This window comes from Herpailurus yagouaroundi, unplaced genomic scaffold (genome assembly GCF_014898765.1).
Source record: "Herpailurus yagouaroundi ecotype Mexico unplaced genomic scaffold, PumYag 428, whole genome shotgun sequence".
Taxonomy (NCBI): domain Eukaryota; kingdom Metazoa; phylum Chordata; class Mammalia; order Carnivora; family Felidae; genus Herpailurus; species Herpailurus yagouaroundi.
In genome coordinates this window covers 6,136,424-6,160,362 of record NW_024412645.1, presented here as the reverse complement: position 1 = coordinate 6,160,362, position 23,939 = coordinate 6,136,424, and the positions used below count along the sequence as shown (strand labels likewise).

The 23,939-nt window shown below is 52.3% G+C and overlaps 1 protein-coding gene across 2 annotated transcripts in view; it reads left to right on the top strand.

Annotated features, from left to right (window-relative positions):
• Positions 1 to 528: 528 nt before the first annotated feature.
• Positions 529 to 23,939, top strand: part of KIAA1671 (KIAA1671 ortholog) — a 199,693-nt gene continuing 176,282 nt past the window's right edge. For both annotated transcript variants that reach the window (XM_040463820.1, XM_040463818.1), the window contains exon 1: positions 529 to 626. The gene's annotated coding sequence lies outside the window, so the exon portion shown is untranslated. The remainder of the gene's footprint in view (positions 627 to 23,939) is intronic.

Here is a 23,939-nt window from a genome sequence, read left to right as displayed (position 1 = left end):
GGGGCAGGTGGCGGCGCGGCGCGGGCAGGCGGCGGCGGCTGCAGGGTAGGTTGTGCGGCGGCCGCCGGCGGTGGGGGCGGGCTGTCTGCCCCCAGTCCCCCGCCCGCGGAGGGGCTGGGGAGGCGGCGGTGGGCGATGGCCGCCAAGTTTCTGCTCGGCTGAGGCCCCGGGAGAAAAGTTGGCAAAGTTGGCCCGGGAAGAGGTGGGGACCCGGTGGATCTCCCCTGGCTCCGGGTCTGCGTGGAGGGAGGATCCCGATTGGGGAGCCGGGGGATCCGTCTCCCGAGACTTGGGAGTGGATCCCGCGGGAAGATCCCGCACAGGGCAGCCAATGGATCCCGCACCACCAGGCTGAAGACTTGGGAGTCGATCCCAGGAGTGGATCGGGCACCGGCGGCCTGGGGTCCCTGCCATTCGATCTCCAGCCTGAGGATGGCGGGGGTCAGTGATTGGAGACTGGGAGCTAGTTGATCCCTCTCCCTCTCCCTCTCCACGCTTGTCCGAGCCGTGGCAGTGGATCCTGAGAGGAAATCTTGTAGCCGGGAGCTGGGGGATCGCCGGAGATCCGGGGCACCCAGTCTGGAGCGGCTAGGATCTGGACGTCCGTGCGGGTTGGAGGCCCGGAGGTGGGCACTGGGGAACGGGGGTGTCCGCGAGGCCGAGCCCGGGGCGAGAGGATTCTGCAGGCAGCGGGGGCGTTGGAGAGAGCTGCGCGCGGTGCCCCTCGGGCGCCGGGGCTCCGGACGCGCCCTCCCCGCGGGGCCTGCGCTCCCCTCCGCGCGCCTTCCCGGGGCTGAGGCGCCCTGATGGGATTAAGGCTCAGCCCCCCTGCTCCTAGGCTGGCTCGGAAGGCCCTCATCTTGCTGGTGGCGCCGCCCGGAGCCACAGGCGGGGCTCTTGGGAAGGGAAGTAGCCCGTTGACCCCCACCCGAGCCCGACCTCTCCACACCCTTCTGGCACACACTGGCTTCGGAGCCGGGGCGCCGCGCCCTGAAACCCGCTCGCGTCCTGTAGCGGGGTGCGTGACCTCCGCGCGCCGCCTAGGTGGCCTGGGCTTCCTGCCGGCCGGCGCTGAACTTTCTCTACCCAGGAGCAGCCATTACCTTTTGGAAGGGAAAGGGCTGTACCTGTTGCACAAAGGAAGAGCGTTTTCTTTGCAGCTTCTTTGTGACCTTGGGAAAAACACTTAACCTCTCTGAGCCCCGTCTCCCCTTGGAGCAAAATGGGGTCGGATTGGGAGGGGGATCAAAGTCTTCTGAGTGGCCGGTGGGATTAATAGGTGTGATCGGTATGAGACAGGGACTCTGTACTTAATAAGTGGGCTCTTATTCTGTGGCCATTTCTTTCCCGTGCCCCATTCCCTGTACTTCCCATACAGTATCCCAGGGGAAGCTCCAGAAAGGCAGCTTGCTGTCTTTTTAAACTGCAGGATTAGAGAGATGGTTAACTTGGTCTTTGCTCCAAAGGGGTTTATTGCCCCTCTGATCCCCCTCGCAGAGAGAGAAGCTCTGGAGTTTGGCTAATCGGTAACCAGGGCATTTGGACGAGGCTTCTCCCTTAGCTCAGCTTTCCCCTTTCCCAATCCATGGAGGCTCCTGGACAAACACGCATTCACCTCTAGACACTGGCTTCTCATCCCTGGGACGGTTCCCAAGGGAGTTGTGTAGACACCAGTGCCCTCTTGGTGGTTCTAAGGGGAATCCTTTTTAAAGGATTTGCGTGCTTGACGAGGGCGCAGTTACCCAAGAGAAGTGCCAGGTTCCTGTGCTGGACACACGAGGCCGCTGATTCAGTCAACCAGTGTGTGTATTTGAGTACCTACTATGTGGCAGACACAGGGCAAGTTAGGATCTGCCCTCCTGGCATTACATTCTAGCTGTGGCCCTGAGGCAGCCGTGCTGATTCTTGATGTGGGGGTTGCAACCACACCCCAGATTCTGAAGGTGGAGGACCCCCACCTTGGAGGTACCGGGGGCTTTTACTCAAGGCTGACCTTGGCGGGAAAATGGAACAGGCCACTGTCTGATCCTGAACATATATTCCCTCGCACCATCTCCAGAATACATCTCTTGACCAATTCAGAAAAAGAACCCCAGAGGAGTATTTTAAATATACTTCATTCATTCATTCGTGCGTGCATGCATACATGCAATAAATATTTCAAGACATTGTGTCAAAGAGGAGGCTAGCAGTCATAACCTTGAGGGGTAAAGCCTGGTGAAAAGAGGCAATTGTCTGGAGGGGAGAGCTCTGATAATAAGCAGAGGGGGTGATGCCTGCCTTCTGGCATGCAGCGGAATGGGGGTCAGGGGGGTTAGTTTCTTGGAGAACTTGCCAGCAGGACGAGGATGGTGTTATGGGCCAGAAAAAGGGAACAGAACGGCCTGAAGACACAGGAGGGAGCATGGGGTGTTGGCAGGAGATGCTGGCCGAGGCCAGGTTCACTATTCCCAGGGGTTTGGACTTTATTCCAGGGCTGCGGGATGCTGTGGATGTTTCTCTGTAGGAGGGGCATGGAGTCAGATGTGTGTTTTGGGAAGCTTGCTCTGCTTTTCTGAGGAGGCTGAGAGACCAGTGAGAGTGCCCGAAAAATCCAGATGAGAGGTGGACGTTGTCTGAACTTGCATAGAGACATTGGTCAGGATTCTATTTAGGGAGCCACTCGGTTGCAGACCCCTTCCTGGAGGCGTAGCAGCTGGGTAGGCTTTCTGAGTGCCCCTTGTCTGCCTGCCCAGGGATGGACATAAACATCCAGGTCCTTGGGACTTCACACTCGAACTCACCACCTTCCTGTGTGAGGGAACGGGGCTCGTTATTCCCATTTCATAGATGCGGGAATCAGTAATGTGGCAAGGTCTCTGCCAGTCACCGTGGCAGAGTAGGGATTTGAACTTGCTTCCAAATTGCAACTTGTGGATGTTCGGAGTCTGTGAGGTTGAGTACAGAGGCCTCAGGGTGGTGAGGTTGAGTCAGGGTGCAGCAGGGGTAAACCCAGGGAGGCTTCCAGGAGGAGGCAGGGATAGAAAGGAGGGAGAGGGGAGGATTACTGGGGGCAAACCCTGGTCGGGCCTTTCCTGGCTGTGGTCTGGGACATCGTTCTTGTTTCGAGACCCAACTTCCTCATCTGTAAAATGGGCTCATGATAAGCTATTCCCCTCACTCCAAAGGGTTGTTCTGTGAGTTCAACGAGGCAGTACTTGGAAGTGCCAGGCACAGTGTCTGCACCGGTCCGTGCTCACTAAGTCATGGGTATGATTATTATCTTTATAGCTTGTCATCGGGATGTGTTTCAGGCAGGCAGCGCCTCTCCCAACCTGGTGGGGGGGGGGGGGGAGGGGGGGGGCTGGGCAGCCACAGGTGACACTTGAGCTGAGTCTTGAAGGATGAGTAGGAGGCAAAGAGAGGACATTCCAAGCAGGAGGAGCAGCAGGCAAAGGCATAGCTTAAGCAGAGGATCGCATGCTAATTGCTATGCCCAGAACACAGAGTGTGCTGAATGAATGAATGAAAGACCATCGGCAACAAAAAATTCTCTTTACACCCCCGGCCACTCCCTAAGTATTCAAGCAGGAAGGCTTTGCCAGCTTTGGGATATAAAAGAGGGCAGGAAGATCACTGTCTAGGAGTTCAATATTCCTTGCCCCACTCACCTATCCGTATAGAAGTGTGACCCCAGACAAGCCACTTCCCTCTTAAAACCTCAGTTTATTCCTCTGTGAAATGGGATGATTGGAGAGAATGTAAGTAAACCACAGAACACATCAGAATACTTGCTGTTCACTGAACCCTTCCTGTGTGCCAGGCTCTGGGCTAAACTCTTTGTTCTTTTTTTATTTTTCACGACAAACCTGGGCGATGCCTGTTTTGGGGACCCTTGATTTTGCAGTTTTTGAAAGTGAGCCTTGGGGGAGTCCTATCCACTCCCGCTACTCAAACTCTTTTATTTATTTATTTACCAAAAATATTTTAATGTTTGTTTACTTTTTGGGAGAGAGAGAAAGAGAGTGAGAGTGCGCGCGTGCAGGCTCATGCAAGTGGGGGAGGGGCAGAGAGAGAGAGACAGAATCCAAAGCAGGATCCAGGCTCTCAGCTGTCAGCACAGAGACTGACGTGGGGCTGGAACTCACGAACCGCAAGATCACGACCTGAGCTGCAGTCAGATGCTTAACCGACTGAGTCACCCAGGTGCCCCTCGAACTCTTATCACTTAAAAGGATGCTGATACACTGTTTCAATTGAGGGACACACACACACACACACATGCACGCACATTTTTTTCCTTTGTGTGATGAATATTTTATCGAGCATTGTATGTGGCAGTTCAAAAGAGCTTCTGCCCTCAGGAATCCACTCCTCAGGAATCTGGTCGATCACATGGGGGGAAAAGTGGCAGAGAGGCAAAGGGAGACAGGTATGCAGATGATTATGGATTGACTTCTACAGGGTAGTTATCACTGCTCCCTTTGTTAATTGCTCAGTTAATGGACCTTTGAAATGTACTGTAGCCTTGTCTCTATTATAAATATGTCCTCAAAGCGTGATCTTTGGATATTTGCATCACTGAGTCAGAAGTGCTACACACACATACATTTGCTGCATATATACATTTTTTTGTATTGTGAAAATAACATGTAACACACCAGAAACTTCAAAGATGGCCAAATGCTACTGTTTTAAGTGGCAAGCCAGTCCCCCCTGCCAGCCTTTATCACCCTCTGCCGATTATCTTGAGTTACTTTTATGTTCACTCTGGAGCCGCATGGAAGGAATTGACTCTGAGTTCTGCCACGTATCGGCTGGGTGACCCTGGGCAGGTGACTTAACCTCTCTGAGCCCCAGTGCCCTCGGTAGTAACCAGGGGTAAATTGTGGGTGGTGAGGGTTGCTGAGCTGAGTAAATGAGAAGGGCCTGGCACATGGTCAGTGCTCCATATGTGTTGATTGCTACTCTTCCTTTCCTTGTTACTTGTTGTGGTAGAGGGGTGTTGCCCCCTCCCCCTAGACTTTGTGCTCCAAGAAGGCAGCAACCCTGTCTTCGCTTGTTTCTTCAGCCCACAGTTGTGGAATAAACAAATGAATCAATATGTGTAGACATATTCTTTTAACAATAGCAATTATAAAACAAAGAATTTCATCCATAAATCAAAAATAGATTTGGATATGTTCCCATTTCAGAATGTTTGGACTTACCCTACTCTTAAAAAGCTGAACAACACCCCCAAAGCCTGAAGGTGCTATTAGTTGTTGAACAGATCCTCTGTGGATGGGCATTGAGTTGTTTGGGTTCTTGCTGTGGCACACAGTGGTGTAATCAACATCCCTGTTCCTGTGTCTTTGCACGCTTCTTGCATTCCATTGCATTGCAGTCTTGCAGGACAGATTCCAGGATGTGGAGCTGATGGAATAAAGGGTGTTTGGGATGTTGATCTTGCCTGCCCCGTTTCCCTCCTGAGCTGTTGATCTTTTCACATTCCTCCTAAGGCTGTGGGAGAGAGAACCTGTTGGCATATATCGGAGGGAGGGAACAGTGGATGACTCTGATTGGTGGCCATGGGAATAACATCTGGCGTGACAGTAGGGAAGGTGATAGTCCCTGCAGGCAGCATACTTTGCAGCCCTTGGGTTTTCATCCAACCTGCGGGGGACCGTGTCCTGGAAGATATGTGCCTATTATACACAAAAGTCCACCTGCTTCTCTCTAGAAACATGTGATTTTGCATTGGTCAGGTTTTCGTATGGTAATACTGTGTAACAAGCATCTCTCCTATTGCAGTGGCCTTTAACGGCACACTGTGTGTTCCATGTTCCTGGGTCAACGGATGGCTGAACTGAACTTGACTGGGCTTGGGCGGCCAGGCCGGACATCAGGCTTTGAGTTGGGTGCGTGTCTGCCCTGTGTGGCTTCATCTTGATGCCCAGGCTGATGGTGGCAGCCATTTTTTGGTGGTGGACTCAGGAGCTCAGTGGACCCCAGCGGGCCCTCCGAAAGCCTCTACTAGGAACCTGGGGTGTCCCTTCCGTCCTTCTTCTGTTGGTCAAAGCAAGTCACATGGCCAAGCCCAACGTCGGGCGGAGAGACGTATACTCCCCCAGTGGAGGCTGAGAGGGAGTGAGTATATATTTTCTGAGCAGTAATAACCTGTCACAGTCAGGTTTCTGACGGGGCAGGATGGAGTCTGGGTGGAGGGTCTGTCCAGAAGCGGGGCGGTGAGAACCGTGGCACATGATTTGTGTGGGATGCATCAGAGCCTAAGGAGACCTGATTAGACTTCATAACCCAGGACAGGAAGTTCACCTCTCTGAGCCTCAGTTTGCTCATCTGGAAAGTGGGAATGATATGCCTTCTCCGGCAGAGCTGCTGTGAGGCTCACACGTGGTATTGGATAAGGAGATGTTTCGTGTCTGTGACATGAGGTGCGAACGTGGGGCATGACTGTCCCAAAGGTGAGTCTTGCTCTGGATTTGGTTTACCATTCCTCAAGCTGTGGTACTTACCAGTGAGGCCCGTGGAGTGGGTGAGCACACTGAGGCCAGGGGGAGCCTCGGAGGGGTCAGGTTCACATTCACATCCCAGCTCTGCCCCCTGTGGGCCATGTGACCTTCGGCCAGTCTCATTACCTCTCCGAGCCTCAGTTTTCCAGTCTGTAAAGTGGATGTGGGGTCCGTGCTTGTGACCGTTGGGATGAAGTAGAGGAGAAGCACCTGGTGCCTGTGAGCGTGGAGCTGAGGTGGTCCTGCCAGGGGTGGAATGAGGAATTCTGCAGAATTGGCTCTTCCCAATACCCCTTGGGACTATCGCAGGGAATCTGCATTTCAGACTGCCTGGGTTCAAATCCCAGCGCCACCACTCTCCAGCTGAGCGAGCGGCTTTGGGCCAGGCAGCTGGCCCCTTTAGGTCTTAGTTTCCTCATGTGTGAAATGGGCATGGCACGAGCTCCTGCCTCATTAAAGGGGCTGATACACAGCGCGCGCCATGAATGTACAGGCATCAGCTGTTACCGTCAGTATTATCTCGTATTATCGTTAGTCTGCAAAGGCCCAGGGAGGTTGCTTCTGGTCCTGGGGACCCCCAGGGCCTTGGGGGAAGGGAGTGAGGAGAGAGATGCTCTTAGGACCTCTGCTTCTGAGCAGGTGCCCTGGCCCTTCTGCTGCAGCCAGAGGAGGGCTGTGAATGGGTCCCTGTTCACATGACTTTCTTTCCCCAGGGCAGGCATTACTTGCTGGCGAGGGGCAAGGTGCCTTGCCAACCATGCTGTGCTCCCAAACCTGGGGCAGCCGCAGTCCGGCCAGGAAAGAGGCCTGGAAACTCTTCGTTTAAGGGATATCCACACTGCTGGCGGTGGAGGCACTCGGCAGGCTTCAGCAGCCCATGGCTATGAGTATTCGTGGAGGCCACCCAAGCTAGGCGCAGGGTGACAGGTTACTCTCTCACTCTTTCAGTCATTCACACAATAAACATTGGTCCTATGTGGATCGTGTGCAGGGTCCTGGCTGTGGAGAAACTGGGAGTCTGCTGGGTGTCAGGGGTTGGGTTTCTGCAGAAAACTGGGTGGGGGAGGTAGAGATTCTGGGGTGCCCCACACATGGGATTCTTGTGTGGCCCCGGGCAGGTCACTTCACCCCTCTGAGCGTTTCCTCATCCATGAGGTGAGTCTCAGACAGACCAGGATGTCACCGGAGGTGGGAAAGGACAGCTTTTGACCTGTGTGAGCCAGGTGGCTTCTGCCCGGGCCTCTGTGCCTTCAGAAATTTGGGGTTGATGACTGAGGCTGCCTTTCCTCTACTTGCTGAGACTTGGCCTTTGGGCACACTGATGCTAGTTGTAGTAAAATAAAACCAGTAAGTAGAGAGCATTCATTCCCCCCCTAGGCACCGTGCTCATCAGTGTTTCATTTCATTCTCATGCCCCCATTTTACAGGAGAGACAACTGAGGCTCCGAGAGGGAGTCGCGTGCCCAAGGGTCACTACTGGGAAGGGAGGATGCAGCTCTTGTGTCCTGACCCCCGCCCGCTGCTGCCCACCTGGCGATAAAGCAGGACAGAGCGGGACAGTTTGAGAATTCTGTCGCCTCTCCATCATGTCATTGCTGCGTGACTTTGGGCAAATGACTTGGCCCGTCTGAGCCGATTTTCCGTGTGGGGGTCCTTGTGGGATTGGGTAAGATGACTGTATACGAAGCCTCCTGCATATAGTAGGCACTTGAAACACAGGAGCCCTTCCCCGTACAAGATCAGCTTGGGGTTTTTAAAACAAATGTGTGTGAGTTGCGAAGCCCAGGAATTGCTTTATAAATCACAACGTAAGTCTCTCTTGCTTGGAGTAGCAGCAGAAATAGCGATGGTAGCAATAATGGTAACAGCAGCTTGGATGGACTCCTTGTATTCCAGGACACGTGGGACACGTGGGTTTGTACATTACTTTATCTGCTCCTTTCCTGTATCCTCTCTTCAGCCTATGGAGAAAGGTGCTGGTGTTGGTCCCATTTTACAGATGAGGAAGCTGAGAGGTGAAGCGCCTTGCCCACAGCTACCAGCTAGTGGCAGGCAGGGAGCACTGGAGCCCCTTTGTGCGTGAATGTCATTGGCGTGTCCCTCCCCCCCCCACCCCCCACCACCACTGGGGACCCAGCTGTATTTTCAAAGGCTCCAGATCAGGCTGCAGCACCCAGCCGACTCTGTTTATATTTATTTTCTTTGTGTGTTGCGGCCTCAGTGACAAAAGGCCTTTCTGGAACTGGCCTGTTTACCTGTGGGGTGGTACGGCACTCGCTGCTGGGGGAAGGAAACCCGGGGGGTGCGGGGCCTCCCAGCAGAAGGGGACGCCAGCGGGCATGTTGGGTACACCGAGGTCACCGTGTGAACTCGCACCTGCTGACCTGCCCGGACTTGAAGCCTGGGCCTTGGTGGGCACTGTGCCCGCTGAGCCCTGCCCTGTGCCCAGGGCCGGGCCGGGGCATGACTGGTCAGGGAACTCCCAGGGCCCTTTGGCCTGGAAAGCTGCCCAAGATCATTTTAGGCCCCAGCCCTGGAAACTCTTGTCTTTGTTTCTGGAACTGATTGCCTGCATGCTGGGGACTGTGCTTGGCACGTGAGGGCATCCTAGGTCATGGGAGAGAACACATGGGTTCTGGGCTGGAAATTGGGACTCGGCGTTCCAGGACCAGCTTCTCTGCTGTGTGTCCTCGAGGAGGCCCCTGTCCCTCTCTGGGCCTCTTTCACCAGGAGAGGGGGACCTGGATGGGTAGCTCCCAGAGCCCCTTACTCACTCAGCATAAGGTAAAAGTGGCAGAGTCTGGATTTGACCTCAGGCCTGCCTCCTGCACACCCAGACTCCCCCTAATAACACTCAAGACAGCCAGTTGCCTTCTCCCCACCTCCGGCTGACCCCGTGGGAAATCACCTCTCTCCCCTTGGAATGTCCAGCGCCATTCTTTCCTTCTCCTGGGATGGTCGATCATTTCCAGCTTTGCCCTTTGCTAAGTGCCCACTGTGCACCCGGACCCGTGCTGGGCCCTGGGTCTCAGGGCTGCCTGGGACGCGGCCCCTGCCCTCTCCAGGGAGAGAGAAGAGGAGGCAGAGGGTGGTGTGATGGTGAGTGCAGGCAGGGGCCCAAGGGGTGCTGGTCTCCTGGCCCCCCCCTTCTGTCAGCTTTGAAGCCAGACTGTTTCCCGTGACGCACCCAGGAGTTGGATGCGAAAGGAAGTTTTGGGACCAGCAGACGCCACCTTCTTCTTGGAGAGGCGACAGGTGCCCGGTCGCGGTCGGCACTAACTCCGGAAAAGCAGTGACGGTGCCTCCTGGCATCGCCTTCGTCCAGTTGCCCGCGTCACAGCCCCTCTGCTTTTCCTTCTTTCCGTTCATTCCAAAGGGGGTTTTGTTGGAAGTGGGGGGCAGCTTTGGAAAAGCTTCGGAGGCATTTTTGGAGTGCCCAGAAGGCCGGCTGAGCCAGCAGAACAAGTGTGAGCCCTCTGCCCCGGCTTCCGTTGGGGTCAGCCGGGCTCCCAGGGGGTTCTCCGGGTGTCCCCCAGTTCCTGTTCCGAGGCCTGAGTCATCCCCAAAGGTGGCTCTCCCGTGGACCTTAGCAGCCCCCTGAAGACACTGCCCAGGTTTGTCACCAGCCACAGGAGTGGCTTCCCTTCTCTGCCTCAGTGTCTACACCTGTGAAACGGGGATGCCGACACCTTCCTCCCAGCTTGGCCGGGAGCTCTGAACGAGGTCACTCGTGTGAACGTGGGGTGAACGTGGGGTGGAAGGCGAGTCGGTGTCCATCCTGTCGGGTGAATGGTGATGTTAGGTAAAGCCCCCACTGTGTGCATCTGTCTCTCTGGAGTGCTTCTGGTTTATGGCTGGTGGGTCCTTCTGCCTTATAGGGCGCTCACCTCCACACCTGGCCTGTGGTGGCTTGAGATTACTGCTTGTCAAGTGGCTCTGGTTTCATTTTCCAGATGAATAATTTTTATTCTCTTTTTGTCCTCATTACAATACATTTACACTGTATACGTTTACATTATAATACGTTTTTCCATTATTGAACGTGTATTTATTGTTAATGTTTATTTATTTATTTTTGAAGAGGGGGTGGGGAGGGACCGAGAGAGGGAAACAGAATCCCCAGCAGACTCCGGGCTGTCGGCGCAGAGTCCGATGCGGGGCTTGTACTCATGAACCGTGAGATCATCACCTTAGCTGAAATCAAGAGTTGGATGCGTAACCGACTGAGCCACCCAGGCGCCCCTCACTGTTGAACATTTAAAATACAGATAAACCAAAAGGAAGGTAGAACTCATGATCCGACTTCTAAGGTAGCCAGTGGTAATAGTTTGAGGAGTGATTTAAAAAAAAAAATTTTTTTTATGTTTTATTTTATACTTGAGAGACAGAGAGAGAGAGAGAGAGCATGAGCAGGGGAGGGGCATAGAGAGGGAGACACACAGAATCCCAAGCAGGCTCCAGGCTCTGAGCCGTCAGCACAGAGCCCGATGTGGGGCTCACACCCACGAGCAGTGAGATCATGACCTGAGCCGAAGTCGGACGCTCAACCGACTGAGCCACCCAGGGGCCCCTGAGGAATGATTTTTAGATTTGTCAGACACATGATGCATATGTACATGTGATTGAAAGATGTCAGCACCGTAATCTGGGGGTTCAGAACGTTGGCTTTATCCTCAGGTGGATTGGTTCAAATCCGGGCTCTGCGATGTCCTAGCTGTGGGGCCTTAGGCAGGTCACATCCCCTCCCTGAGCCTCAGTTTCTCCTCTGTAAAGTGCGGCTGTGTGAGGATTCAGTGAGTTAATGTATGTGAGGGGATTAGAGGTGCCTGGCAGAGAGCAAATGCATAATTTTTACTAGCTATCATTTTATACGTATGCGTATTTTTTTCTTGTGAGCGGTGAGCGCCTTTCCGGGAAGGTCGCAGTCTACAATTGGTGGATTCGGACATCAGGCTGGGGGACCCCCAGGCCACCTCCTCCGGGGAGTGCCCAGCGGTGCTCAATTTCATTTCAGACGTGGGGGCTGCTCAGAACGGGGGTTGGGCCGGGTGTTTGGGCCCACACAAAGCGCCCTGGATGCTTTTCCAAGCCAGTCCTGATCTTTATCTTTATCTTTATCTTTATCTTTATCTTTATCTTTATCTTTATCTTTATCGCTCAGGGATGTTCCCTGTCCCCACCAGGGCCTGAGCATTGTCCAAGTTAAAGCGGGCAGATGGTCCCAGTGGGCTGGAAGAGGCCCCTGTAAAATGAGCTCAGCAGGAACCCTTCCTCCTCCTCCTCCTCCTCCTCCTCCTCCTCCTCCTCCTCCTCCTCTTCTGGCTGCAGCTGTGGCTTCAGGATGGGCTCAGCCACACCTGGAACAAGAGGCAGGGTCAGGTGGATACCTCTAAGAAGGTCTGAAAACTAAGGAGTCACCTGGACACCAGTGGGACCCGGAGAGCCAGAGAGCGGGTTAATGGTATTCAGAGGTGAGTTTAGGGTTGGTGATACCCATGGAGGGAAGTGATGTCGCCCCTTACTTGCTCTGTGACCAAGGGGAAGTTAGACAACTTGATCTGCCCTCAGTTGCCTGGTCTGTAAAACGGGGCTAATAGGTCTCACCTTATAAAGTTGTTGGGACACAGTGTGTAAAGGCCCCTGGCACAACCAGGCACACAGTTCGTGCTTCCTCGTCCGAATCGTCTTCATTTAGTTATGTTTATAACAAAAATGCTGACTGAGCACATCTGGTGCTAAGATCTTGCTGCGGTCATCACACTGAATCCTTGTAATTAATTGTAGTCGCGGGGCCCATGGGTGGCCCAGTCGGTTGAGCCTCCGACTTGGGCTCAGGTCAGGATCTCACGGTTCGTGGGTTCGAGCCCCGCGTCGGGCTCTGTGCTGACCGCTCAGAGCCTGGAGCCTGCTTCGGATCCTGTGTCTCCCTCTCTCTGTGCCCCTTCCCTGCTTGTGCTCTGTCTCTCTCTCAAAAATAAATAAACATTAAAAGTTTCTTCAAAGAAATAAGACATGATAAATTGTAGTCGCTATTGCCAATAATACTACTGTCTTGCTGTCTGATTCCGCGTTGCTTGGGACTACGTTTAACCAGAGCTCCACACCTTTATCTGTGTGAGAAAACATTCAACACCCAGTAAGTGGTCAATAAAAGTGGTGTCATAGTGGTGACTATTATTTTTGCTGGTGCTCTCGGGAGCTGTTTGTATGAGAGGCAGACAACTCACCCCAACCCAGCGTTTGTAATTTGAAGCACCTGCCTGGGTGGGTCTTCTTCTGGGGCTGATCCTAAAACCACCGCTTGATGTCATTGTTGCCTCCCCCCTAGTAGTGGTCCCCCCAGGCCCTGTTCCCTCACCTCCACTGCTCTGAATGGCCCTTGAATCTTGGGAGTGCCCTTCGGATTCTCCAGATTGAATATTGTACCCATAAAATGCACATCCCAAATCTCTCCCAAATTTGGAAGAGTGTCATCTGGCTGTTGTTGTAGGATGTGGTACTGAATTTGCACCCAGAAACTGTGTTTTGGAGGGGTGTACCATGGAGGAAGGGGGCTGGCTTGTAGACGGTGTTGGGAGGTCACCTGGCCTTGTGCGCTCCTGGCTTGGGCCATGGCCTGGGTGTCTCCTTGAGCAGGCTGTCATCTTCACGTGCCACTGTTTCCAGAGAGGTTTCTTTGACAAGCTTCTAGGGGGAGAACGATCCTGGGGAATTTCGGCTTCTGGGGTGTCTAGTGTGAGGGGGTAGAGGAAGGGTAGGCAGCTGAACCAGGCCGGGATCCCAGCTGGTCCCTGGGTTTCCCTTCTACTGAAAGCCAAGGTGATGCTAGAGAGAGATGCTAAGCTCTAAGTGTAACTCTGTGGGCGGAACTTATTACAAAAACGATATAGAATTTATTGTAGAGAGTGATTCTTATTACCAAAAACAATACAGATTTGTGGTAGAACACAAGCAAAACATACGTGCGGAAAACACTCTACAAAAATCAGTCAAAATGTTAACCACCTAGACAGAGACTCCAGTGCTTATAACTAAAAGGGTAAGATTAATGTTTATTGAGCACTTGGTACGTGCTTTACGTGCTCTATCTCATTTCACCCATTCAGAAAACCATATTCATGAGGGATTTGGACTCAGGACGCTGTACTCGTGAACACATGGTCAGAACCACGCAAAGGATCTTGCCATCCATTGATTCTTCCACCTGCCCTCCATCTACTTTTCCACCCCTTCTTCTATCCATCTTTATATGTACCCATCCATGTTATTCTGTCCACCCACCCATGTACCCACCCACCCATTAACTTACCCATCCAATCTGCTATCAGTGCATACATAGAGCATCCACATATCCACCCTTTCCATCCATATATCCACCCATCCATGTATCTACCCATCCATCCTTTCTTCCACCCATCCATCCAATCATCCATCTATCCATCCATCCACCCACCCATTAATTTATCCACCCATCCATCAGTGCATATGTTGTGTATTCATTTATCCACCCATGTACGCATTCACCCTTTCTTCTGCCCACCCATCCATCCATCCATCCATCCATCCATCCATCCATCCATCCCATGCAATTATCGAGTACCCGTTTGTTTTAGACACCTCTTTACCGAAGACACAACAGGATTCCGTGCCTTTATGGGCCAGACATTCTAGTGGGGAGAAGGAGGTACACGGGCTCATTAAAAGGCAGTTTTAGTTAGTGGTTAAGAGCAATAGTGAAAATAGAAGGTGATGAGAAAAACCAGTATCTGGTTTAGATAGGAATAAGGGAGTGGTTCTTTGAGGAGATTAACTCTGAGCTGAGACCTAAAGGTGACAAAGGGGCTATCTGAAGAGCCTAGAGGGAAGTGTTCTGGGCAGAGGGACTGACAGGTGCAAAGGCCCCGAGGCAGGAGCAAGCTGGAAGTGCTGGAAGAACCAAAGGAGCAGAGGAAGCAAGCGGGGAGGTTCAGTGCAGGGCGATGTGGGGTTTGTGGTCAGTGTGGAAGCCCATCATGGTGGGATGTGGGTTTGGGTTTTAAAGAGATTCTTGTGGCTGCAGAGCAGTGAACTGACTTGGGGTTGAGGCAGAGTGGAAGCCTGGAGGACAGTGAGGAGGCTGCAGTCTTGCTGGTGGGAGAGGATGGTGGCAGGGGAGTAGAGGGCAGCCCTCCCCGCCCCGCCCCTGTCCACTCTTGCCCCTCTCAGCACATAACCCAACTTGCAGTCTGAGGATTCTGTATGCGTTTCTCTAGTGTCTGTCTCCTCTCTGGGCCTATGGCCCTCTGGAGGGCAGGAACGTTGTCTCGTTCACCGTCGTGTCCCCAGGACGGTCCCTGGCATACAGGAGGTGCGCTCAATAAATGTTTGTCCAGTGAGTGACCGGCGTGTCTCAAAGAAAATCTGGGTGAAAATAACAATGAGTGGAGCGAATGATCGTGATGCCCAGATAATAACGGCAGCGAGCCTGTGTTGAATGCGCCGTGCTAGGCTCCCGCCTGCCCCCTCGCTGGGCTGTACTGTGGGGAATTTTGGCAGCTTCGGGAGGCCCTGTCACCTGGCGGGCCCTCAGCAAATCCCTGACTGCTTCGCTTTCGGGAAAAGACTTAACCAGCCTGGGTGGGGCAGGCTTGGGCGAGGCCTCTCTGGCTGGGTAGGAAGTAGGACTTGTGTGCCTTGAAGACGGAGGTTCAGACTGTGAGCTCTGCTTTTCCCAGCCTGTGACCTTGGGCAGGCCCCACACCCTCCGTGAGCCTCAGTGGTGGTGACAGGTAACCATGCTGCCGTGTGTGGATCCCCTAGGAGACGCCAGACACTGTGGTAACTCACTTCGTTCCCATGGTGGCTCCAGGAAGTAGTAATTCTAGTTGCTCCCATTTTCCAGATGAGAACGCTGAGGTCCAGAGAAGCAAAGTCATTAATTAGCCCCTATGGCCACTTGGGAGGTGGCATTTGAACCCACATACAGCTGGTGCTTTGAAGCTCTAACGTTACCAATTCGGTGCTTCCCAAGTTCCAGTCACTCTTGTATCATCTCGAAAATTGTTCCTATCTGTGTACCAGCTGGACTGTCTCTCAGTCAACCCTCTTCTTGAACTTGACTCACCTTTTAAAATACCACTTTTATGGAGACATAATTCACATACGATACAGTTCATCCATTTGGAGTATACAATTCAAATTACAATTAAAAATAGAAATACCTGGGGTGCCTGGGTGGCGCAGTCGGTTAAGCGTCCGACTTCAGCCAGGTCACGATCTCGCGGTCCGGGAGTTCGAGCCCCGTGTCGGGCTCTGGGCTGATGGCTCAGAGCCTGGAGCCTGCTTCCGATTCTGTGTCTCCCTCTCTCTCTGCCCCTCCCCCGTTCATGCTCTGTCTCTCTCTGTCTCAAAAATAAATAAACGTTAAAAAAAAATTAAAAAAAAATAGAAATACCTTACAAACTTCCAGTTATAGAATACATAAATCATGGAGGTGAAAAGTACAGCCTAGGGAACATAGTCAATAATATTGTAATAATGTCATTTTGTGACAGGTGGTGACTATACTATGTTGATGAGCACTGAGTGATGTATAGAAGCGTCGAATCATTATGTTGTACACCTGAAACTAATAATACTGTGTGTTAATTATAAAAAAAAAAAAAAAGAAAGAAATACCGTTTGACCCAGCAATTCCACTTCTGGGTATTTTTCTGAGGAAAACAAAACCCTAACTCAAAAAGATATCTGCACCCCATGTTCATTGCAGCATTGTTTGCAATAGGTAAGGTATGAAAGCCACTTACTCAGCCGTAAAAGAGAAAGCCATTTGTGACATATTTGGATCTTGACGGCATTATGCTAAGTGAAATAAGTCAGAGAAAGACAAATACCATAGGATTTCACTTCCATGTGGAATCTGAAAAAATCTTCCACTTCTGAACAAACAAAAAAAACACCCAAACTAAGTGCATAGATACAGAAAACAGATTGGTAGTGGCTAGAGGCAGAGGCTTGTGGGGGGGTGGGGGGGTGGGGGGGGCAGTTAGTCACTAAGAGGGGTGCTTGGGTGGCTCAGTCGGTTAAGCATCTGACTCTTGATCTCAGCTCAGGTCATGATCTCCTGGTTCATGGGTTTGAGCCCCATGTTGGGCTCTGTGCTGATGGTGCAGAGCCTGCTTGGGATTCTCTCTCTCTCTTCTTCTTCTTCTTCTCTCTCTGCCCCTGCCCCGCTCACATGCTTTGTCTCTCTCAAATAAACCTTTAGAAAGTTGCTAAGAGAATAGATCCTAAAATTTCTCATCACAAGAAAAAAAATTTTTGTAGCTATGTATGGTGATGGATGTTAACTAGAGTTCTCATGGTGATCATTTTGCAGTATATTGAATCATTTTGTTGAACACCTGATTATGTTGAACACGCAATTATGATGTTATATGCCAGTTAGACTTCAGTAAAATAATCAAAGTAAATGCAAAGAAAAAAATTTTTTACAAAGTGTACAATTCAGTGGTTTTTAGTGTATCACAGAGTTCTGCAGCCTTCACCGTGATCAATTTCAGAACAGTGTTACAACCATAAAAAGAAATTCTGTACCTATTTTTTAAGATTTTTATTTTATTTTATTCATTTAAAAAAAATTTTTTAATGTTTGTTTATTTTTGAGAGAGACACAGAGCATGAGCAGGGGAGAGGCAAAGAGAGAGGGAGACACGGAATCCGAAGCAGGCTCCAGCTCTGAGCTGTCAGTACAGAGCCTGACGCAGGGCTTGAACCCACAGACCGTGAGATCATGACCTGAGCTGAAGTTGGACGCCTGACCGACTGAGCCACCCAGGTGCCCCTTCAGATTTTATTTTTAAGTAATCTCCACGTCGAACGTGGGGCTTGAACCCACAACCCCAAGACCAAGAGTCACATAGTCCCCTGACTGAGCCACCCCAGGTACCCCAAAATTCTGTACCTATTAGCCATCATTCCCTGCTTCCCTCCAATTACCCCAGCCCTGGGTAACCACTAATCTACTTTCTGTTTCTGAGGATTCACCTGTTTTGGATATTTCACGTAAATGGGGTCATACAATGTGTCATCTTCGCGAGTAGCTTCTTTCACACAGCGTAAGGTTTTCAGGATTCACCCTTGTCATAATGTGTACTAGGACTTCATTCCTTTTTTATGGCTGAATAATATTCCCTTGTATGGACGTACCACATTTTGACTTAAAAATTTTTTTTTAATGTTTGTTTATTTTTGAGAGACAGAGACAGGCCACGAACAGGGGAGGGGCAGAGAGAGAGGGAGACACAGAATGTGAAGCAGGCTCCAAGCTGTCAGCACAGAGTCTGACACGAGGCTTGAGCCCACAAACTGTGAGATCGTGACCTGAGCCGAAGTCAGATGCTTAACCCACTGAGCCACCCAGGTGCCCCTGACTCTTTTTTTCTTTTAAACTTAAGTAAACATTGTAAAGATGTTTGATGGGCTAGTTATAGTTGATGTAATACACGTGGAAATAGATCATAAAAGAAAGCATATTTAGTAGCGTATCATGTCCCTGCTCTGGTGTACCTGGGACCTTGCCTTCTAAACTGAGGTGAGCTGTGTGCTTGTGTCATTGTTGTGTTTGGGAGTGGGTACAACGGGAAGTGGCACTTGTCCCATGAATGAGGAAAGCACATTCCGTTGGGCTCAGTTGTGCCAGCATTGACTGCTCTCGGGCTGCACACCGTCCCTGTCCACATATTGGGTCGAAACACGAGAGGACTGGTTTTGCAGGTCAAACGGCGTTGCAGTATCACAGTTTCATATGGTACGGCCTCCGGATGACCCCACCTGGTGGGCGATGTCGATCCCATTCTCCAGATGAGAGAACTGAGGCTCAGAGAGGGAGGTGAGCCAAGAAACACAGCTGGGCTGGAAAGAACTGGGACCCATAGACCCTGCTCATTTCACTTGGCCTCCCTGGCCTCCCTTGGCACTCGGCAGCGACATTGCTGACTCACTGGCAGAGGAGGTGCACTTTGGTTTATTTACTCAGCAGTTGGGGATGGGTTCCCCTGCACCATCCACGCTCCCCTTGCTGCCGCGTGGCACCGGCGTGCCCAGCAGCCTGTACTGGTGAGGCAGCTGGCCGGGGACTGGACAGGTTTACCAATCTGTGGTCCTGGGGTCCTCCGGCAGCCGGGTCCTCTCTCTCCCCGCCCTGAGCCAGGGGCTTGGCCCTGCCGCAGCCGGGAATGCTGAGCCGGTGCGTCCCCCAGGGGAGGGTTGGTCCCCATTTGGCAACGCCCCATTTGTGGGGCAAGACGACAGAATCCCCAGGGGCGGGCATTGGATCCGGGCCCTAACAAGGCTGTCTGGATTTTCGTGCCTTTCCTTTGGAAGTTTTCCTTTCTAGGGGAAGGAACAAAAGGCTTGAGGTAGATGAGTGTTTCGCTCAAGGTCACACGGCCAGCTAGGAGCCCAGCCGAACAGAGACAAGACCTCAGGATTCCAGCTTCTTAATTCATACTTCTTGCCATGTGACACCCTCCCTGCGTCCCCTCGCTATCCCCCCTCCCCCCCACCGTTGTTGGAGAGACCTGTCCATGCTGCCCCCCTCTAGCAGGTGTGAGCTGGCTTGGGGGGGGCGGTTTGCTAAAGCTCCCGAGGTGTCTGGGCGGAGGCCGAACGCCCACCTGCTGCCCGCAAGCCTCGGGCATCCCATGGGTGATGCGGAGAGCCCATCAGGCAGGTTGAAACATGAAGATGCTCTCAACACCCGGCACCGCTGTGGGTAGGGGAATGGCTTTGGGCCCCTTCCCCATCTGTTCCCCTCATGCCAGGATCCACCCCCAGCCTGGTCCGTGGCCATCTGCCTCTGGGTGGGCCTGAGCCTTCTGGGCTGTGCAGGGAAAATGCCATTCGCTGCCTTCCTGCCTTGCCTTGCTCTGGGTGGACAAAGCCTTGGGGGACCCTGCCAGTCAGAGGTGGGGTGACAGAAATGGGATGAGACCCACTGGAGTCACAGCCCAGTGAGGATGACCACCGCTCCACAGAGAGACCCGAGTTCCGGTCTCGCCTCTGGACAAGTCACATGTGATAGCGATGCCTCCTTCAAAGGGCCGTTGAGGGATCGAGCACATAGTATGGGAACTCGATAAATGGCTGTGCCACTGGGGAAGAGGATAGAGCGGAGCAGGTGGGGTCTTGTAGCAGACAAGTCTGGGTTCAAGGTCTTGTCTTCACCGCTTGCTGCTTGTGTGACTCCGGGGAAGTTGAATCCTCAGCCTCAGTTTCCGTGTTCGTACAATGGGAACGATTGTAGACTCGCCTTGTGCCAGGCCGTTGTGAGGGCGAACGGACACACTGCCTGTGGAGTTGTTCTTACGCTGACGCTGGGTATTCTTTGACAGCTGGTGTAAGGACTGTTATTAATGTAATGACAATAATAATGCTTCCACAGTATCAGCATCAAACATATCTGTGTGCATTTATTGGACGATCATGCAACATTGGGGGTGTGTTTCAGCGGGGCTTCTCCTGCGGGGATTTAGGATGAGATGTTTGGGCCTAAGGCCAGGGACTCTGTGTCAAGGCCAGTGGCCCGAGTGAGGCTGGTTCGCGGACGGTGGGGGGGGGGCGCGGGGGGCGGGGGGGTTCCACCCCAACTCAATCCCAGAGAATGGTTCCCAGGTCTGGCCTGGAGCCTGTGGGGCAGGAACAGAAAGGCCTGAATGTTTCAGAGATACTCTAACCCTGTGGCTCCCTGGGGGCATCCGTCGTCCCTCACCCCACCTCTGGGGTTCCAGTGGGGCCCAGGGGTCTGGTGCGCTGATTGTTGGGACCAAGGGCTTGGCTTCTCATCCTTAGATTCCCAGGAGGCTGGGGCTGGAGGAGCAGGGGTCGCTGAAGCCCAGAGAGGGCAGAGAGTTGGCCTGCGTCGCCCAGCAAACCAAGGGCAGAGGGCTCTGGGCGGGGACGTCTTACTTCGCACCACATTAACCTCTGTCCTCACCGAGTTTGGTTTCTGCACTTGCCCGCATGCGGCACGTAGTCTGTTCCTTACTCATAAGCGGCACCTGATACTAAACAAACTACAAGGCCAAAGATTGATCCCCCTGGACCCACATGGTCACGGGGGTGTTCTCCAAGACCTCAGAGCTCCAGCAGGGTACTGAGGGGAATGGTAACACTACCAACCACTGCCGTAACGTGGCTGTTAACACATGGAGCACACGCTGTGAACTGGGCCCTCTGCTGAGCACTTTACACTGATTCGCTTCATCATCCCGACGGCCCCGTGAGGCATGCATGATTTTCATACCCATTTTACAGATGAGGCCACTGAGGCACAGACAAGCACATTAACCCACCTAAGGCCCCCTAGCCAGCATGTAGTTGATCTGGGATGTGAACCCAGGTAGCTGCGTGCCAAGACCGGGTCCTGGCACCAGGTTTTTTAAAAGAATGTATTTATTTTTAAATTGTGGTGAAAAACATAGTGACAGAAATCTGTCATCTCCATTTTTTTTGTGGCATTGAATACATTCACGTGGTCTGGCCACCATCCCACCCTGTGTCTCCAGAACTCTTCATCTTCCAAAATGGAAACTGTACCCTTTAAACCCTAACTCCCCATCCCCCCATCCCCCGCCCCTGGCTACCACCATTCTGCCTATGGTCTCCAGCGATCTGAGTACTTATTCTAGGTGCGTCTGAATCATACAGTATTTGGATTTTGTGGTGGACTTCTTTCACTTGGCATCTTGTCCTCAATGTTCACCCATGTTGCAGCAGGTGTCAGACTCTGCCTGCTTTTTAAGGCCGAATGATATCCCCCCGTGGGCATTGACCACATCTCGTTCATCCATTCGTGCGTCGATAGACCCCAGAGTTGCTCCCACGCTTGAGCGACTAGACGATGCTACGGTGACCATGGATATACACGTATCTCTCTGGGGCCCTGCTAGCAATTCCTTTGGGTGATACTCACATGTGGGATTGCTGGATCCTGGGACGATTCTATTTTTAATTCTTGGGGGAACCGACATACCGTCCTCCACACAGCTGTGCCGTTTTGTGTTCCCACCAGGGGCATGCAAAGAGTGCCAGGGTCTCCACAGCCACACCAGATCTTGTTCTTTTCTGCTTCGTTGTTGTTGTTGGTTTTTGTTTTCGTTTTTGTTTCTGGAAATATTTTGCACATACCCCCCCCCCCCCCCTGGGGGTGTGGGGTTTCACAGGACATACCCAGGGCCCCATAAAGGGCTGACCTGGGTTAGATGCTAAGGAAATAATATGCCCTGACCCAGGGCATGCTCCGGCATGTGTCATTTTAGGAAGAAATGCATCAGGCCTGGGTCTTAATTCTTCCAGGATTCTCTCCAGGCACGATGGACCCAGCTCCTGGCTCGCTGGGGAAGAAGTAGCCACTGAGTACCCAGGACTTGGCTGTTTGGAAGAAACCTTCCAGGGAGCTTTAAATAATATAGGTGCTGGCTCTCTGGTCTAGAGGCTCCACACTCTGGGTCTGGGTGGGGCCTGAGCATCTGTATTAAGATAGAAATCCATCCCCCCAGGTGATTCTTATATGCACCTGGCCCAAGAGGCCCGGCCATGTAACATATTCCTTGACCGCCTAGAGCTCAGGGATTTATCACAGATGTGTGTGTGTCTACATCTGTGCTTGAGCGAGCGAGTGAATGAATGTATGAGTCAGTGAGTGAATGAATGAATGAGTGCCGAGGCCCTCAAGCTCTGTCATTCACACACCATCCTGATTTTTGCTGTGTGCCTCCCGTGTTATTATTCGCCTGATGTTTTAATAGCATAAAATATTAATACTTTGTGTCGTTATTGTATATCGGAAAACGCAGTATCTCTGGACATCAGTAGAAGTTTACTTTGAGAATACAAAGGCGGGGTGCCTGGGAGGCTCAGTTGGTTGAGGTCCGACTCTGGATTTCAGCTCAGGTTGATTCCAAGGTTGTGGGATCGAACCTCGCGTCGGGTTTCGCGATGAGTGTGGAGCCTGCTTGGGATTCTCTCTCTCTCTCTCTCTCTCTCTCTCTCTCTCCCTCCCTCCACCCCTGTTCCCCGTTCATGCTGGCTTTCTCTCTCTAAAATAAAAAATAAATTAAAAAATTAAAAAAAAAGAATACAGACAAAGGAAAGCAGACAGTGTCTTCAGGTTCCAACTACATAAATGCTGCCATCCCTTATGGATTTTGAGCCGGAAGCCTTGCTCTCTGTTAAAAAGGGCAATGAGCAAGTGTTGCAGAAGGTGTTAAGTACAGTGTAGACCCAGTAGAGACTTTCTCCTGGCTGGACCGATTTTTCTCCTGTGAGTCAGTGCTATTTAACGTCCAGCCCTGGGACTGCATGCCTGCCGTGCTTTGTAAATGCAGAGTCAGGCAGTGAGGGTGTGAGGTAGGGAGCCTGGCGGGTGACAGGGAGTGTGGGTCCTGGCGGGCAAGGCCACTTTCTTGCATGGTCATCGCTGGAACTTCCCTGTAGCCCAAGTCTGGGGCATCCCTCATCCCACAGTGGCCCCAGAAACTCAGAGGACCAAAGCATTTATCTACAGGTTCATTGAGCTGAGACAGGTCCCTGCCAAAGAGGTCAAGCTCTTGGTCAGGTGCAGAGCCCAGAGGGTATAGGCCTGGCCCCTGGGGGAGTCAGGGGAGGAGAGGGAGCCTCTTCTGCAGGGCCCAAGCCCTTGTGGGATGGGGATCAGCATCCTGGCTCCTCGGATCTCCAGTGGGGAGGCCAGCAGTCTGCCTGCCGGTCCCTGCCTCTCCTTGGAGCATGACCTTGAGTGAGTCCCTTGACTTCTGAGCCTCCCTTGGTGCATCTGTCAAATGAATTCATTTGGAAAATACCACTGGATGGCTGCTGTGGGCCAGTTTCTGAGCTGTTTGCTGCAGGGAACCTGGCAGCCAAGATTCCTTCTCTCTGGGAGTTTATGAGCTGAAAGAGGGGTCAGAACCTTGCAAGGCAGGGCGGGGGTCGGGGAGAGGAGCAGGATACTTGGAAGAAAGTCTGGGGCATGTAGTTTCTCTGAGGGGTCGGCTCAGGCTTTTCTGAGTATACAAATAATCGCAATCTGGGTGACTTAAAGCAGCAGAAATTTATTCTGTCCTGCTCTGGAGGCTGGCAGTCCAAAATCAAGGTTTCCAAGGGGCTGCACTCCCCCAAAGGTTCTAGGGGAGGACCCTTCCTTCTCGCAGCTTCTGGTGACATCTGGCAATCCTTGGTGTTTCTTGACTTGTATCTGTATATCTGCATCTTCTTTTCTTTCTTTAGTTTATTTGTTTTTGAGAGAGAGAGAGAGAATCTCAAGCAGGCTCCACACTGCCAGTGCAAGCCCGAGGTGGGGCTTGAACCCACGAACTATGAGATCATGACCTGAGCTGAAATCAAGAGTCAGTCGCTCGACCAGCTGAGCCACCCAGGTGCCCCTGCATCTTATTTTCTTTAAAAGATACC